We start from the raw sequence: 9,381 nt of genomic DNA on the forward strand, positions 1-9,381 counted from the left end.
AAAGCAGAAAAATTAGAGGAATTTAACTTCCTGTTGTCTCAGTCTGTCATTATATGAGTCACCAAATATTCCTGCCCATCACACATCAGAAGCTGAGGTACCAATGTTCTGGCAGTTCTCTTGCTGGGTACAGAGGTAACAACTTCCCTCTAAAAGCATCTGAATTGTTGTGAAATAGTTGATAAATGCAAGCATCAGAAAGGAGAAGAGGGGGGAAAGGCAGAAAAAAATAAGAGAGAAACAAAAAGAACCCAACATTTTAAATGTGAGCAGTGAATAATCCAATTAAATGTCCTCCACCGAGTCTCTGGGAGGGAAGAAAATTACTGGTATTTCAATAGCTGCTACTTTATTAAAAGCCACTCTATTTTTTTTCCTAAGCTTTTAAAGCAGATGGACGGAGATTAAAATGAAACCAGTAGTTAAAAACTACTTTCCTTTTGTTACTGAGGCTCTGAAAGAGCACTCAGAAAACATATGTGTTGAAAGCTGAGGGAGGAGGACAGACAGCACTTGCACCTGGTCACTTCAGGGTATTTTGTCCTGTGCCCATGTTTATGCCACAAAGAGTTAATCAAGTGCCACATGCCACAAAAACAGGTAAGTACATGCTTAGTACTAAAAAATCTTCAGGATTTTCTGTGTTGGTAGGTGAGAGAAATCAGGATGTGAGAGGACATTGGGTGTATTTACTCTCAAAATAAGCCTGTGACTGCACTGGGAACCAAGACAGGGCCATAACTTCATTTCTAACATGGTCAGAAAACCTTCTCCAACACCCAGAGCAGAAAGCAGGGAGAGCTGGGCTACCACTTTCTGATCTGTGACAAAATTGGCTGCCCCAAGAAATGGCTCTTGAGCAGCAGTGGACCCAGGTCAGAGGGATTGGAATGAGCCCAGTGTCTGCATGGCCACGCAGGTCCCTGAGAGAGTCCTGGATGTGAGCCCTGAGGCACCTTGTGGGATGCTGACACATCCTAATGCTGGGCTTGTGGATGCAGGAGGTGCCCTGCAGATGCCAAACAAAGAGCTGGCTGGTAAAACTGGTCACACCTGCTGGGAACCAGCTTTGAGGAGACTCCAGGGTGGTCTTGAAAACTGTAATTTCCAGAGAATTGTAGAATGGTTTGGGTTGGATTGGATCTTAAATCATCTCATTCCACCCCCTGCCATGGGCAGGGACACCTTCCACTATCCCAGGCTGCTCCAAGCCCCGTCCAACCTGGCTGGGACACTTCCAGGGATCCAGGGGCAGCCACAGCTTCTCTGGGCACCCTGTGCCAGGGCCTGCCCACCCTCACAGCCAGGAATTCCTTCCCAATATCCCATCTAACCCTGCCCTCTGGCAGTTTGAAGCCGTTTTTCCTTCTCTTCCTCCATGTCCTGGTGCAGTATCAGCCACCATTTCCTGCAAGGTGGAGAAGAGTGTGCTGGGAGGGACCATCTCCCAAAACATCTACAGCTGATCCGGGGGGATTCCTTTAAAAGCCACAGAGACCCACCAAGGGGAGTGTGCTGTGCCCTTCATCTCATTCTAATACTGAGAATCTAAAATGGATTGGGTAAATCACACCTCCCAATGATCCATTCCTCTCTCCTGCCCATAAAGACAGCCTGGGTGGGCTGGACTGAATTTAGGCACCTACCTCTTAGACAACTAAATACTGTCAGATGAATCCCATCTCTTTGCACATTCCTAGATCATACAAAAGGGTAAAAGTTTTATTCAGCTATTAAAAAAAACCCACAAGACACACAGTTCCTCTGCCAGACATCTCTCCAGCATGAAAAAATGAAAGGTGGCCAACAAAAGGGAACACCATTATATTTTTCTGAAGTAGATGAGTGATGTACTTTGATTTTTAATGTTTTTTTGCATTTCCTGATTAAAAATACTAGTGCAGATTTCACATTAATAAAAATGAAACAAAATGGGTGTGCTGCAATAATATAGAATTCAGCATGTGTTCAGCACTGAACATGGGAGTCGGTCAATCTGGTTCCCACAGCTGGGGTGAACTGTTGCCCAAAGATGCAACAACCCTTCAGAAACATTATAGAGACTCTAAAATCAGTGAAAATAAAATGTTCATTTTCAATAAGATGTCAATATTTCCAAAATAAGATGTCAATATTTTATAGAGACTCTAAAATCAGTGAAAATAAAATGTTCATTTTCAATAAGATGTCAATATTTCCAAAATGTTCCATCTAGACTTGGATATGGAACTAATAGTAAGTTACTTTTGCCAATACCTGCATTGTTGCAGCCCTTTTTTTACCAGGATGAAATTGCAAAAGCTATTTTCAGTCAGAACTGGAACGACTTTTTTAATCCCCTATATAAATATAAGAGTTCTGGAGTTTGTGATGGTGATATGAGGAAAATATTGCCATTTACATTCATGTAGCCGTAAAATAAATTCTCCTTCTTTCTTTTTCTTTCTTTCTTTCTTTCTTTTTCTTTCTTTCTTTTACTTCCTTCCTTCCTTCCTTCCTTCCTTCCTTCCTTCCTTCCTTCCTTCCTTCCTTCCTTCCTTCCTTCCCTCCTTTTTCCCTTCCATCCCTCGCTTATCCACAAAAAAATCCACTTTTTTTCTTTAATAAACCCTAGAGATACACAACCACTTACCAGAACCAGAATCCATCTTCCCTTCAGGTCTAGCTTTTACCAAAACTGATGCTCACAGAGGTCACTATAAACCTACAAAGTTTTCTCTCAAAATTCCATTGAAATGTATTTAAATAACACTAAATCCCTAAGAAAACAAAATCACTGGGAACTACTGAGGTTTTTTCACAATGCTATGGTGGCACTCAGTGATTTTTAGAGCTGACACCATAAATGTCTTCACTACTGTCACAACCAAGTGACCAAGTGACCACAGGGACGCCGTGAATGAATTTCCTACAGCTGAGCAGCCAAGCAGCTGTGGCACTAAGCCCAGACCAGCTGTTAATTCTTTTTTTTTCTTGGCATCTCAGGTGGATTTAAAGCTTGAATTGAGCTCTGTACAACCACAACAACCCCGCTGCCTGCACCGAGCTCCAGGCTTTTGCTCCAAACCCACATTTGCTCTGTGTTGGGATGTAGCTGAGAGCCCTGCTGCTGGCAGGAGCTGCTTTAACTCAAACACCAGCTCTGAGGCACTGATGAATCCACCCAAATGATTCAGCCTTTGCTTTGGAAACTTTGCCATCTGTTGCTTCTCCAGACCGAAGGGCCCCACAGACCATCCCCTCCCAGACACGCCACCAGCAATGCAAGATATTCCCACAGGGAGTGCAAAGTATTCTCACCATGCCAGGATTTGTCCATCTTCTGCCATGGAAAGTCATCATGGCCCTGAGGGTGGGCTCCAGTGTGGCTGGAAAAGTGAAGTGACACATCTTCCACTCAGCTCTTTCAGTGTCTTCGAAATCAGCTCCCAGGCTGTGTGCTGGGTGGTCCAGGAGCCTGTGGATTTTATTCAGGGATGGGTAGGAGCTCCAGCCATGCCTAAATCCACACTTGGGAATCTCCCAACCTGTATGAGGCTTGGCAGGTTGGCCTCAAGGGCTCCTGGGGCTCACTCCACCAAGGGATGTCCAGTGTAAATAGGTGGCACAACCTTCTAGAAGAAGGACTTCCAGGTGCTTTTGCAACCATGAAGTTGTCTAGATTGGAAAAGACACCTAAATCGTGGAGTCCAACCCGGGCAAGCAGCGAGGGGAAAGAAAGATGTAATGTCCTGGCTGTAGGATGGATGGTGGAGTTCACTGGTGTGGAATGCTGAGAGTGTCACTGGAAGGGCGGTGAAATAATTCATCCACTGAAGGGAACATCTCAATCGGTGTGTGCCGAGGGAACCCGGCAGAAGGAGACTCCTGTTTCAGAGGGATGGGGTCTGAGAAGGTCCCGGCTGCCATCTAGTGGAGTCGGGATGTGTCTTTAGGCTAAAATAAATATATAAATAGCCCATACCACAGAGAACCAATCTCTGATCTGTAGGATAAATCGCGTCTTTACTCCAGGAAAAGTCATAAAAAATAAAGTAGCCTAAACACCCGTGAAACTGGGGACAGAACCACGTTGTAATGACAGGAAGCAGGGGGAAAAGGAGCAGGGGATTAAAGAATCTCTTGTGACTGCTTCTGGAACAGTTTATGTCCTCCCTCTCACCTCCATGGAAAACCACAAAAGGGTTTTCATTCCCGACTAAAGAAATTTGGGCTTTTTTCACAGTAATCAGATGGAATTTCAGTTCCCCCACCCCAGTTTGTGGTCTACTCTGTGCTCTTTGCAACACAACTGCGCTTTTTTTGCTAGGAAAGGGGGGGAGATGTTTCCACTGAAAGTTCACTTTGGAACCTTCTGATCAGCACTCTGTTCATGCTGTCCATCAGTGATGCTGGTCAAACCCCACACCCAGAGAAGAGGGGAAGCTTAGGCCAGGCAGGTAATCTGCTTCCCAGATTCCCACTTGTGACTCTGGCATTTCCCAAATTTTCCATTCATTTCTCCAATCTTGTCCTGAACCACTTAGCCTTTGCATGCCTGGCAATGTTTTCAGTGTTGGGCAGGGTGTGAGGGAACTTTTCAAGGAAAAAACCTTCTCACTTCCACACCAATGCTGCTCATTTTCCTTTAAAATGCTTTCATTTTCCCTTTTCTCCGTAGATACCACTGGCTAAGGAAGCACCGTTAACACAGAATAAACAGATTATCTTGTGGTTGTTGTCCCATCAAGATTTGGACTCAGAGTTCTGTTTTACACACTGGCATTATCTGTTCAGTCAGGAGATGGAGAAAATCCTTAACTTGTTCAGGCACTCTGTGGATACTTCTCCAGGTTCTTAAATCCCTTCAAATCATCAGAAACTACTCTATTACCAAAACCAGGTGTTTCCACAATTTCCTGTACACCTAATCCACTGGAACATGGGGCTTTTTCAGGCTGGAAACCCAAGTTATGCAAATAAAGCTAGTGCTTAGGAAGGGGAGGAGAGGCACTACCCCACCCTCTCATCATTTCCTAAAATTGATTCAGCTACAACAGCTGGACATAAATCCCATTCCCAGTTAAAAGGTGTGGTTGTAGCTGTTTGTCCTGAACCACAGAATCCTAGAATGGTTTGAGTAGGAAGGGACCTTAAAGATCATTTAATTCCAAGCCCCTGCTACGGGCAGGGACACCTTCCATAGACCAACTCTGCCCATGCCCAGCTACAATACAGATAAAATGGTCTGAAAAGTTAACTGAGTGTGGTAGGGGAAATAAAGAAACACACATTCATTTGTTAAAAAAAAAAATTAAAGATTTATTCTGTTTTCCTGTCCCTTTAAGAAAGGTATTTATTGTCCCCTTCGACACAGCAGTTTTGTTCAATCACATCCAAAACGACAGGAAAATCCTATTGCTCCATAAAATTCCAAATAATATTTTAACATTCTTTTCTCATACTGTTAAATTTTAATATATATATTAAAAATTGATGGCATTTAAAGCAAAATATAGTAGAAATAAACATTCCTGTCATTTAATTTATGTCACGAAATAGGAACACACTGTATTTTTATTTGCAGCTAAACAATATTACATTCTACAAGCCCAAAAATCATGAAATATTCATAGAAACTGCAATTTTTAAAAAATTTTTTTAAGCTCTTTAGATACAGGATTTTCATAGTGTGCCATAAAATCATTTCCACTGACCAAAAACTTCCCCATCATTCTGATGTATTTTGCAGCGGGCAGGATCTGCTTAAAAGCTTTGTCCTTAAGGGATAATGGCACAACTTAAGAGTACCATATTAATAACTTAATTGATAATATCAGAGCACAATTCAAGCCAGACAGTGATGGTGTAAATGGAATTGTGTCTCTTGCTGTCAAAGCTGATGTGGGTTGTGTCTGATCTCAATTTCCAGAGCTCTCCCTGATCAGCAGGAACAGCACCATCATAATTAAATGTTCCAGGCTTGTTCCCAGCCCATTGCAGACAGACAGTGACATCTCCCTTTTCCTCCAGGTACCTACAGGCATCCCAGCAGGTCTGGGATCTTACATGGAAGCATTTCAGGTACAAATTGGTGCAGATAACAAATTTGGCCAGTAGAATTTTTACTACAATAATCAATCTAAAAGTCACTTTGGGCCACTTTTAATATTTTTAGGTTTTCCCTTCTCTACAGTGTCCTGCTCTAAGGTCAGTGTCATTATCGTTGTAGGATGTCCCTTGGAAGAGGTACCAAGTGTTTACTGTACCAGGGCTTGAATCATGATTTAAATAAAACAAAATATTGAAAAGATGTCCTTGCTTCACTGAAAACTGAAATTATTTCATGATTTAAAAACAATAATAGTGACCTCTCCTTGATGTCAGGTAAAGACAGAAGAACCAGGAGTGTTCTCTGATACACTGCTTAATTTTGCTGATATAAAACAAATAGTGTTAGTAGGACAGAATTTGCCATTAAAATTAACAGTTATAGTGTGTGGGGAAGCATGCAAGGCACTAAGCTAGACAGAAAAAAGTCAGTGTAAAAGGGTTATTGCCTGACTAATCAAGATTAGAAGATAACAAAATGATGTGGGTAAAACAGAAAATGCCACCTGAACGTGAATGTAGAAGAAACTAATCAAATGCTCCTGCAAAAAAAAAAAAAAAAAAAAAAAAAAGAGGGATATTTTCATTCAAAAAAAACTAATTGGAAGATACTGCTTATTTTTAGGTATCTGGCAGATGTTTTTGAAGGTAGGAGCAGAAAAGTTAACCAATATCATACAATGAGTTGTGATATGACACTAAGGTTGAGACCAAGTGGCTTAACTTGCACCTAAGAAGGCAGAAACTTGAAAATAACAGTTGGTTTTTTTTTTTCTTTCTGCAGCCTGCAGTGAGATCAGCTCAAGCTCCCATGCCATGAAGCTCCTTTTTACTTCTGTCTTTACTCATTGCATTGTAAACCCTGTAGCACTTTGCTCACCCTGGGAATAACTCTCTTCCTCCAACACAGTTTTTCGTTGCTCTGGCCCTACTTCAAGTGAAAGTAAATCCCACTTAGCCAAATTTATTCTTCAAAGGTTAAGGAGTTTCTGCTGCCTATGCTTTTCATACTTGTGTTATCAAACCTTGCATGTGACGGATAAGAACTTGTAGAAAAATAATCCTAAGTGATAAGTGTGCACATGCTCCTAAACTCATGTTAAGACCAGTAAAAATAATCTAAATTCAATGCAATTCCCTTCCTGAAAAGCCAAACTGCTTAAGTTTTTGAGCTCTGCTCAACATTTTATATTCAATATATTTGCTACAAATGTACTGCAATCCTAATCTCCATGTCATGCCTTGTCATAACTTGATATTAATACTCTAATTAAATAGTTTGAATCATATCTTCTGTTTTTAACCACTTCTGTTTCCAGTTTCAGCCATCCCCCAGGAAAATATTCCCTGTATAGTAGCCAGGGTTTATTTCAGGAAGGGATGAAATGATATCTGAAGATTCCTTCCCTTTTTCATTCCAGAAAAAGTTACAAAAAGCTGAGATGACTGGAAAAGGACAAAGACCCAGTGTATGATAACCCTATTTAGGTGACAATGGATGGCACAGGTACTGAAATGCAGCCAAATAATTGTGCCTGTTATAGATGATACAGAGCCAATGGAAATTATTTGGACAGACCAACTATTTTTGATGCAGAGGAATTTGGGGTCCATCCCTTAATCGAGGCTTTTCTAAAAGCACAGAACAAGAGCCCTGAGAAGTTCCTGCGTCCGTGTGCCCTCATATCTGTTACTAACCCATCCATTTAATGTCAGAGTCATGGTGGCAATGTTATTTCAGAATTTCAGGGCCTAATTACAATCCAGAAAATCCATTTGATACAGTCAAGACTTACAAGAGTCTTGATAGGACACTTGAAAACACTGCTTGAGACAAGGAGACCAGAAAGTGCCATCACACATCCAGAAATCAGCTGAGCCTCACAATGGTTGATCTGTTCAGCAAAAGGAAGAATTTTATTTGTTTTTATGGCTTTTTCTCTTTCTCTTTTGGACCATGATGGTGTTCACAGTAAATTTGCTGATTTTCACACCAGCAGCAATGCACCAGCTGCAAGAAATTTTCTATCTAAACATTTCTGAGTAGAGATGGGTAAAATTTATCTATCTTTCTTGAGTTATTGCCCCAGGCTCCATGGTAGCTGGTAGAGACCATGGTCTTTGAGAGGCTGAAAAACATTCATCTCCAGGAAAGAGCTCATGTTTGCTGGTTATGCCACTTTTCCACCTGAGCTGGATGCTGTGGGACACTGACAGCCACGTGAAGGCTTCTCTCCATTAGTCTCTTACTCTCCACCCAGATCACCTTGAATTCCTCTGGATAATGGAAGGAAACCAGCAAAAACAATATCTTGGGCTCCACCTTGTAAAATGTGTTCCAAGGAGTCACTGCAGAAATGGAAATAAACTCCTTCTCCCACCCTCAGGTCTGAATCCAGCCATTGCTGTCATTTTCACAGGTAGAAGAATAACAAGGAAAAAAAACACTTCTTTTTTTTTTTTTTTTTTTTTAATTGGAAGAGGAAAATGCCTCCTGGGCAGTCAGCTTTTATACAAAAGCCAGGTGAAACAACATTCCACTTCTTCAAGTTGCCTGCAATTACCTGGCTACGGCAAAGGGGAAAGGAAGGCAAATCCACATTTCTCTGTTGTAATTTCTGTTGTTCAGTCAGACTTGGCAGCTCACTGAAATGTTCAGAAGAGCAGAGCAAAGTGTATTGCTGTAATGATCCTCACTAGCTGGTACAGCTTAGCTTTCTCCACTCCCTTCCAAGCCCTGATGTTCCCATCAAAGAGTTAATCAATCTTTTAATCTACAGGTTACAACCAGCACTGAGGTAAAAAAACCCAAAACCAATCCACTCAAGTACAAACACTGGGAATCCAAGTTTATTTTCAAGCTTCTGGATGTTTTACAACACTGGAGAGCAAAACCAGTCACACATAAGAAAATATTTAGCAGCACTCCCAGCAGTCTCCTGGTCCATCTCCTGGGGGTCTCACTCTCTTTCTGTGCAAAAATTGGCTTTTCTTTTTCATTTCCTTGAAAATAATTTCCTTAATGATTATCATATGGAGCCTTGGCCTTCCCAATGCCTCCCCTTTCTGCTACTTTTTTCCTAACCTGGAGCTCCTGAAATAACTTCAGAACCTGAGAGTCTTTTATCGTGAAATTGGATCTTTTTGCTACTAAAGAGACAATATAAAAAGACAACACAGGAGGACTTTTAGTCATTGTGTTAGAGTTTATTAAGACGTTTGGCTTCTTGTTTGCATGTCTGCAGAACCAAAACATGGAAAAAGACTGGACAAGCTAGATAGACTCCAGCT

This window comes from Aphelocoma coerulescens, chromosome 2, assembly GCF_041296385.1.
Source record: "Aphelocoma coerulescens isolate FSJ_1873_10779 chromosome 2, UR_Acoe_1.0, whole genome shotgun sequence".
In the NCBI taxonomy this organism is placed as follows: Eukaryota; Metazoa; Chordata; class Aves; order Passeriformes; family Corvidae; genus Aphelocoma; species Aphelocoma coerulescens.